This window comes from Lithobates pipiens, unplaced genomic scaffold (genome assembly GCF_037356315.1).
Source record: "Lithobates pipiens isolate NorthernLeopardFrog02 unplaced genomic scaffold, aLitPip1_a1.2 Scaffold_19, whole genome shotgun sequence".
Taxonomy (NCBI): Eukaryota; Metazoa; Chordata; class Amphibia; order Anura; family Ranidae; genus Lithobates; species Lithobates pipiens.
The window spans coordinates 482,708,397-482,717,031 of record NW_027507764.1 but is presented as its reverse complement, the minus strand read 5'-3'; positions in this window follow the sequence as shown (position 1 = coordinate 482,717,031).

Here is an 8,635-nt window from a genome sequence, read left to right as displayed (position 1 = left end):
ATACGTGGCACTGATGACAGATGGCACTAATATGTGGCACTGATGACAGATGACACTAATATGTGGCACTGATGACACGTGGCACTAATACGTGGCACTGATGACACGTGGCACTAATACGTGGCACTGATGACACGTGGCACTAATACGTGGCACTAATACGTGCCACCGATGACAGGTGACACTAATACGTGGCACCGATGACGCGTGACACTGATGACAGATGGCACTGATAAGTGGCATTGATGACACGTGACACTAACAACAGATGGCACGTGACACTGACAGGTGGCACTGATGACAAATGGCACTGATACGTGGCACTGATGACAGATGGCACTAATGGCAGATGGCACTATGTGGCACTAATGACACGTGGCACTGATGACAGATGCCACTTATACGTGCCACTGATGACAGATGGCACTGGGGACAAATGGCACTGACAACAGGTGGCACTGGGGACAGATAGCACTGGGGGCAGGTGGCACTGGGGTGGGGTGGATTGCACTGGGGTGGATGGCACTGGGGCAGGATGGCACTGGGGCAGGATTGCACTGGGGCAGGATGGCACTGGGGGAGGATGGCACTGGGGGAGGATGGCACTGGGGGAGGATGGCACTGGGGGAGGATGGCACTTTTTTTTTTTTACACTTTTTTTTTCTCTGTGCACTGACGGCTGCTGCAGCCGTTCATCTCTCCCCTCTCACACGCTGTCTGTGTGAGGAGGGAGAGCGGCGCTGAGAGATGATCTCATATGTTTACATATGAGATCATCTCCCATTGGACACGCCGATCACGCTGTAAACGGCCGCTGTGATTGGCCGTTTACAGCGATCTGTGTTTGCCTGTCCCTGGGGGACACGGCGAACACAGAACTTCCGCGATGCGCGCCCGCGGCGGCGCGCATTGCGGAAGTAAACAATAGGACGTCCAGGGACGGCCAATTGCAGGAAAGCGCCTGCTCTAAGGCCGTAAATCGGCTATAGGGCGGGCGCGAGGTGGTTAAAGAGCCGGCTCCCTGCAGGACATCAGTATTTGTGGCGAATGTGTGGCACATGGAAGAGACAGGTGAGAGGACATGCTAGGACTCTATTATATTTGAACATTTCTTAGTGGCTTTCATTAAACCTAGTATCCTACAATTATGTTAGGTGAGATATTATGGGGATATTTAGCAGCACATGGTGATTATCCCTCATCCAGTGATTTATACATATGAATTATTTTTCTTTCGGTTCATTTAGTAGGTCATAATCTATTAAGACATCATTACATTGTATGTTGATGCATGCAAAATTTGTTGTATGGTAGATTATAAAATTTACCCTAAGCATTAACTATAGGGGAGATTTACTAAAACTGGAGCATGGAAAATCTGGCGTAGCTCTGCATAGAAACCAATCAGCTTCCAAGTTTTATTGCCAAAGTTTAATTAAATAAGCTGAAAGAAGAAGCTGATTGGCTACCGTGCACAGCTGCACCAGATTCGCAGAGTGCTCTAGTTTTAGTAAATGTCCCCCTGTATGTCCTTATCTTGACAGGCATGAATTTTATGGGTAGTTTTCCCCATAATAATATAATCTATGATCAACCACATTTATTGCCAAGTGACTTTAATAATATCCTGTTCTACCATATTTTATTCCGTGGTTCATGGAATAAAATCCTTATCTGTAAGTATAGGTTAGGCACTATATTAGAGGTGTATATGTACTTCTTAATGGCAATATGGAGTGTTTGACTCATATTTATTTCAAGGTACTAGCCCATTATTTGCAGAGTTCCATATCCTCTTGGGGGTAGTGGTTTCTCTGGGCCCCTATTTACGCTCATATATGCACAGCTTTTTGCCGCACTGCCATACTGATGTGAGCATGAACACACCCTATTAGGTGATTTTTTATGTGACTGTTACACATTTTTGACTAATATTTACAATCTTTTCTGCTGTATTTAGTGAATTGACATATCCAACTAACCTGAGTCTACTGCAAAATGCGTTGATGATGGGATTTGGAAAAGCACACCTGCAATGTGTTATTATGCTTTATGCATCATTACTATACAATAGATTATTTTTTTTAGTTGCTTTCCAATCCAGCTTGGATAGAATGTCTATATTTCCCCTAACTGGGGTTTGTCTTCTTTTTTTAATGTGATTTTAATTGATGCAATAATCTATATGGATTTTTTTAAATTATTGCTGTATTTTCTCATGTGCCAGTTAAGTCCACCCTTTTTTGAACAAGTATGCTGCTCTCTTGCTTCTGTATAAGCCCTCAGACAGCCTAGCAGCCCGGGCAGTACAACACACGCCCACCCAGACAGCCGCCAGATGGCACAGAACCCCGATTACCTGACTCCACCCAAATAAATAGGTTCTCATACCACCCCCTCATGGGCAAGCCACTCCATATTTACCGTAGCTCCCTCCTATATCACCTACTTGGGAATTAAAATTGGAAAATCACCATCTTCGCTGTACCATTTGAATTAACCTGCCCTCTTGGCCAAGATATCTCAGGAACTGACAAACTGGATGGATCTCCCCCTCTCGCTCCTGGGAAGGTGCCACCTTGTAAAGATGGTCAGCTTTGCCAGACTATTATACCCTATGCAAACTCTAAGGCCGCGTACACACGCGGGGACTGTTTGCTCAACTTTGTCCGCTGAACAGTGTTTCAGCGTACAGTCCGCTCATGTGTGGGCTTCAGCGGACAGTTTCAGCGGACAGTTTGACGAACAAAGTTTTTCGGAAATCCGGAAAAACTGTCCGCTGAAACTTGGTTTGAGCGGACAGTCCCCGCGTGTGTAGGCTTGTTCGTCAAACTAAGTTCCGCGCATGCTCAGAAAGAATTTATACGCCGAAGGTTGCATTGCAGTGTATAGGACGTCGTTTTCTAGTCCCGTTGTACGTGCCGTTCACGTCATTGCGCAGGGTTTCAGCGGACTGTTCGTTCGTCGTGTGTGGCCAAGTCCGTCCATGCTAATTTTGAGCGGACTGTCTGCTGAAACTGTTTGACGAACAAAGTTGAGCGAACAGTCTCCGCGTGTGTACGCGGCCTTACACTATTACTAAAGCACAAAGATGTTACTTCATTAAATTCTTCTATCTCCAAATTTTTATGGCATGGCAAACGACCCCGCATTGCGTCTAAAAAATTGCACCTTCCCAGGGACAACGGGGGTATTAGTCTACCAAATATCCGCCTATATAACCTAGCTTGTCTACTCAGAACCAGCTTATATTGGATCACTCACTCATCTAGGTATTCTAACTATGAACTGGAATCTGCCATGGCACATCCTTACTCCCTGACTGCCCTCTTACACAGTCGATGGAAATCTGTCCCCCCACCAACACAACCTTGTTTTCAGAGATACGGAAATAGCATGGAGGGAATCCAGGAAACTGGCCAAGCTTTCTCCCTATGTTTCTCTACATTTACCGATACAGGGAAATCCCTGCTTCCTCCCAGGACTTCAGTGTAAACCTTTCTCGGACTGGTGTGAACGGGGCCTTTCGCTGTTCTCATCCATATGTGACCCGGACACGGGCAAACCATTACCCTTTCAAGTACTGGTGGATTCCTTCGCGCTCCCCCCATCACACGTCTTCTACTACCAGCAATGCATCAGCTTTCTTACACAAACCTGCAAAGAGGACTCTCTAAGATTTCAACCTAGTTTCCTAGACCAGTTGATCAAGGATGACTCTTTCAAAATCTCTGATGTATATAAACCTCTCCTGCAATGATCATCGTCTCACGCATCTTCAACTTCCATTGCAAACTGGCCTTCAGCATTTCCGGGTCCCGACCTAGTTCACAAAATTCTGCTCGGGCTACGTAAGGTACTGCGCCTTACCCCCAATAAAACTTGGAGGGAAACACAGATGAAGATTGCCCACAGGGCCTATATCCCTTTCCTTTCTCCCAAAACCAATCGGGACGGAGCGTCTTGCCCCCTGTGTCAACAATCAAAGCCACCCCTCTAACACCGCCTATGGTCTTGCCCGACTATATCTACCTTCTGGGACCGGGTCTTGGCTTTCATTGTCGATGTCATGCTACTGAAATTACCTAAAGAACCTCTACTCTTAATTTTCGGTTATTGGGACCCCCTATTACTGCCGTGGTCTGCACCTCCAGGAATTACCCCTCCCAAAGGGATATCCTCACCTCGCGCCTCTATGGACTGGATTCTGCTGTGCCTCCTTTTGGCCCGACATCTTATTCTCCAACACTGGCTATCTCCACTTGGCCCTCCTGTCAAACAACTTCACAAGGAACTTCTTACTCTTCCGTACAAAGAAAGGCTTCTTACAGACTTCTCCCACGTCAAACGAAAATCAGCATTCTTCTCTAGGTGGCAACTGTTCATCACATCGACTCTGTCACCAACTGATCAATATGCATTGGAACACTTTTCTTTTACATACGACAGGTCGTACACCTTCTGATACTAATATCCGATTTCCTCCGTAGGCTCGGTCCTCTCGAAGCTCCTCCCCAGGACTCTCTCTATGGATATTACCAACGAACCCTTCACAGCGTAATGTTCTATACCTCATCCATCCCCTTACTTATTTTTTTTTGGTTCAAGGACTTTACTTAATAATTCTTGGCTAGGCTTTAGATCTTTTTTGAGCCTGTTTATAGCACCTGCAACTGTTAGGGTTTAAGACAGACACTGATCCATCCAGTCTGGTCCATGCTGTACCTTATCCCTGTCTTTGCTGTTATTTTAACATTTTATCTTACGGTATCTCAAGAAAATGCATTGGATCTGTATTTTTCTTTTGTATGTGCCTTTGTATTGATCTATTTTCCAATAAAAATTATTTGAAAAAAAAAAAGAAAGGCAGAGGGAGATTAGGGAAATAAACAAGTGGCTGAGAAGCTGGTGTAGTAAGAAGGGGTTGGAGAACTGGGCCAACTTCTTAGTCGGACCCTAGTTCTATAGAAGGGAACAAACTACTCACGGGAATATAATTCAATCAAAAATATCATAATTAAACATCTCCCTATTCTGTCAACAGATCAGGACCTCGCAACTGTCATTCAAGCTGGATGTAGTTTTTCTAGTAGACGTGCCAGTACTCTAGGAGATATTTTATCTCCTAGTATGTTCCAATAAGGAGGCAATAAAAAGAACTTGGCTAAGTACCACGGGATCATGGGAATAATACTTGTCGCTTTTGTGACAAGCACTCAAAAAAAACGAAAGTAGTATTATCCTGTTCTACAGATAGTACATTTACCCTACAGGATTTTACCATGTAGTGTATTCAGCAGAATGCACTTCCTGTCATCTGCAGTATGTAGGTTGCACCACAAGATCATTGAGAACTAGAATTGGAGAACATTACCATGCTGCATCCTATACTTCTGATAAAGGATTGTCTAATGTGTCTAGACATTTCAAACGCCAACACTCAGGCAACATGTCAACATTTATCTTTTGCGGTTAATGTCGCGTACACACGACCGACTTTCCGGCAGTAAAGGTCCGACGGAATCATTTAATCGGATATTCCGATCGTGTGTGGGGGCTTCATCAGACTTTTATTTTCAAAAATTCTGACGGACCTAGAAAATAGAGCATGTTTTAAATCTTTCCGACGGAATCAATTCCTATCGGGAAAACTGTTCGTCTGTATGCTATTCCGACGTACCAAAAATGACGCAAGGGCAGCTATTGGCTACTGGCTATTAAACTTCCTTTTTCTAGTCCAATCGTACGTCATCGCGGTCTGAATGAACGGACTTTGGTGTGATCCTGTGTAGGCAAGTCTGTTTCAGCGGAACTCCAAAGGAAAGACCGTCAGAGTTTATTCTGATGGAAAAACCGGTCGTGTACGCATTAGAGAAAGTTACAAATCCTCCACGGGGAGGAGACCTGCATCGCGAGCTCCTCGAACGAGAAGTTTGGTGGATTTTTAATTTAAAGACCAGGATACCAAATGGTATGAACCCTGAGATATGATGTAGACTGGGGATATGCAATTAACAGAGCTCCAGCTGTTGCAGAACTACAAGTTCCATGGGGCATTGCAAGACTCTGACAGCCACAAGCATGACACCCAGAGGCAGAGGCATGATGGGACTTGTAGTTTTGCAACAGCTGGTGGTCCGCTAATTGCACATCCCTGATTTAGACCTTTTCCTTAGGTAATAAACAATAGCATAAGTATATATTTTTAGAGTGTTTTTTTGTGTAGAGGAATATGTATAATTTTATATGTTTCAGAGCGCCTGGAGTTGGGTGTACCGTTTTATACCTGCTACTTGTTACCTGGATATCATAGTTCAGAGCAGTGTTCATTCTGATTGGCTAGGTCCACATCTTACCTGGTGGTCCACAGATCTTTATATATGAGAGTTGACTGATGCTCAGGGCACTCTCTTGCTCTCTCTGCTGTGCTAACCTCCTGCTGGGTGAAAAGGTGGACTGCTGACAGAACACTAGAAAAGGAACAAATGCTGTTTGTTTTCAGGAACCCATTAGGGGGCATTCTGTCTGTCAGGAGCTGGCCTTAGTTAGTAGCTCAGAAGAGCAGATGTTCTGTTCTTTTTAGGATATTAATTTTCTGTACAAAGCCCTCACTGAAATGGTGTTTGTTGAATAAAAGTGCAGGACAAACCTTCTTAAGCCTAAAGGCCCATACACACAATCAGACTTTTTGACAACAAACATGCAAATTAGCTGTTTTGGAGCAACATCCGACCGTGTGTACGCTCCATCGGACAAACTTTTTTGATTTTCATCTGACTTTTGTTGGCTGTGCGAACGAACAAACTTTCTGGCAACAAAAGTCCAATGGAGCAAAGTCTGATCGTGTGTACAGAAAACCATAGGACTTTTGTACAAAGTACAAACAGGCATGCTCAGTACCAATGCAAAAGATCAGACAACAATACAGAAGTTGACCAAAGGTGGCGGTAAAGAGCATAAAAACCACATGATTTGGTGAAAGTTGGCTGAAAAAGTCCTGCTGTGTGTATGCAATACAAGTTCAGGGCCGACGCCCTTTGTACAAAAATCCAAGGGAAAGTTTGTACAAAGTCCTATCGTGTGTATGAGGCTTTATACACACGATCTGACTTTGTACAAACTTTCCCGTGGACTTTTGTACAAAGGGAGTTGGCCGTAAATTTGTATTGCATACACCCGATCTGACTTTTTAGGCAACAAACACGAACGTATTGACGTTTCAACATACTGACGACACTTCAAAAGAGGACATTCAATTACTCCAGCGCCACCCTTTGGTCAACTTCTGTATTGTCGTCTGATCTTTTGCATTGGTTCTGAGCATGCGTGTTTGTACTTTGTACAAAAGTCCGATGGTTTTGTGTACACACGATCGGACTTTGCTCCATTGGACTTATGTTGTCAAAAAGTTTGTCCGCTCACACAGCCAACAAAAGTTTGTCTGATGGAGCATACACACGGTCGGATGTTGCCTTAAAACAGCTAATTTGCACGTTTGTTTTCAAAAAGTCTGATCGTGTGTACAGGCCTTAAGATTGTTCCTAAAGCCTCATACACACGATAGGACTTTGTACAAACTTTCCCTTGGATTTTTGTACAAAGGGCGTCGGCCCTGAACTTGTATTGCATACACACAGCAGGACTTTTTCAGCCAACTTTCACCAAATCACGTAGTTTTTCTGCTCTTTACCGCCACCTTTGGTCAACTTCTGTATTGTTGTCTGATCTTTTGCATTGGTTCTGAGCATGCCTGTTTGTACTTTGTACAAAAGTCCTATGGTTTTCTGTACACACGATCAGACTTTGCTCCATCGGACTTTTGTTGCCAGAAAGTTTGTCCGTTCGCACAGCCAACAAAAGTCCGATGAAAACCGAAAAAGCTAATTTGCATGTTTGTTGTCAAAAAGTCTGATCATGTGTATGGGCCTTTTGTGTCCCTGTCTTGTGCATGGTTTACCGCTGCCAATACAAAATGAGCCTACCTCCCCACCCCACAATATAGTTATCATAAATGTATAGTGTAGAAATTAGTGGGGATTGTTGTGCTTGCATATTTACAGGACTATGATACCGTAAGGGCTTGTTCACGGCAACAAGCTGTGCTTCCTTCCCGCACAGCCGCTGGTGTGCACTGAAGACCATAGTGTACATGCTCCGTTTACTTTTTTTGTAAAAAATAAAAAAAATACAAACTTTTTATTGAAATATTACATTTCTATTCACTACATCTGTGTTGTGATGTGGTGTTGCATCGATACAGGCTGCTCTGAAAAATTATATTGTATGCAGTGTTTATTTTCAATGCACACCAATGCACATTGTATTACAAACGGACAGCATTTTTCCTTGTCTGTGTTGGGGAAATAGTCCAAATACATCTGGTGTGAAGGAGCCCTAACAGAGCATCCTGCTGCCTCCGCAGTCTCAAAGTATTCAAACCTTAATTGCATGACATTTGCTAAAGCACTGTGCATTCTAAAAATTGCCTTTATAGGTTTCCATACCATTTGATCTCAGCTGATCATCTGTCAGAAAGGTTTTAGAAAAAAGCACATACAAACGTATGCATATATGGGAACTCATGAGCCCAGTTTCTTGTGTTAGAAAAAAGAAAAAAAAAGAAAAATGTAGAGGA